The sequence below is a fragment of the Pediculus humanus genome, genomic scaffold (genome assembly GCF_000006295.1).
Source record: "Pediculus humanus corporis 1103172108290 genomic scaffold, whole genome shotgun sequence".
Classification (NCBI taxonomy): domain Eukaryota; kingdom Metazoa; phylum Arthropoda; class Insecta; order Psocodea; family Pediculidae; genus Pediculus; species Pediculus humanus.
The window spans coordinates 1724712-1725975 of record NW_002987859.1 but is presented as its reverse complement, the minus strand read 5'-3'; positions in this window follow the sequence as shown (position 1 = coordinate 1725975).

The window sequence follows — 1264 nt, the reverse complement described above, 5'->3', positions numbered from 1 at the left end:
ACCCGTTAAATAATCCCCCTACCTCTCTCCCCCCTCTTTTTTTTCTTTTTTTAATAACAAAATATTCCAAAAATAATGAATGGTTTTATAAATGACCTTCATTATACATGAGGTTGTTATTATTATTTCACCGAGTGGTTTCTCTTTTTTTTTTAAATATAACTATTATTAAAAAAATAAAAAAAAATAAACCTTTTTTTTTTATAAATTTTATTTTATTTATTTATTTAATTATTTAAATAAAATAAAAAAAACTTCCGTTAATTAAAAAGGAAAGCGAAAAATAAAACTTTATATAATTTTATATACATATAAATAAATTTTTTTAAAGACTCATTTTGAAAAAGTTTTTATTTTTATTATTATTATTATTACTATTTGTTTTATTTTTATTTTCAGAGATATACAAAAGAAAAAAAAAAGAAAACTACACATATCTAAAGGTACTATAAGTTAAACATTATTTATTTGTTCAGAAAATTTAATTTTCTTTTTCTTTTTTTTATGTTATATATAATTGTTTTAAAAAAATTTTCCGAAAATTTTCAAACTTGATAATTTACTCTCAATAAAAATTAGGTTGTGTTTCCAATTATAATTTTGGCCACTTGTGAGAGCTTTAATGTATTCATTTATTTATTTATTTATTTAATATTCTAATTACACGATCTCTCCATTAAATTGGGGAAAAGATGGAAGAAATACCTTAATCATCTCTTAGCTATTAAACATTTGCACAAGTTTTAACTGATGACTGATTAGTCAATGGATCGATTGTATTCATCTACATATACATAATGGTTCTAAAAACTACAGATTGTGTCTGTTGGTCTATCAGAGTCAGGTATGGTCTAGTGTTAGTCAGGCAGAGCCAATAAGTACATCTATAGGTGGATCTAATAGCATTGATTTCTATTTATAACAAGTTGTATCAAGAATTACAATAAATTAGGTACTATGGTAAGTCGTTTAGTTTATTTTCAACAACTACGAGCCAACAGGAATAGGTACGATAGTGTCAACATCATTTCTCCAACAAAAAAATCATAATAATAATATTTATTTCAAAAAAAAAACTTTTTTACCTCTTTTTTTTTTTTAAACGTTTACCATTACATTTTATTTAGATTGATAAACCTTTTCTTAACCTTACAAAAAAAAAAACATTTAAAATTTAATGATAATTAAATGTGCAATTAAATAATAACACCCATGTGTGATTTTTATACAATGTATCACGACACACAGGCATTAAATAAAAAGA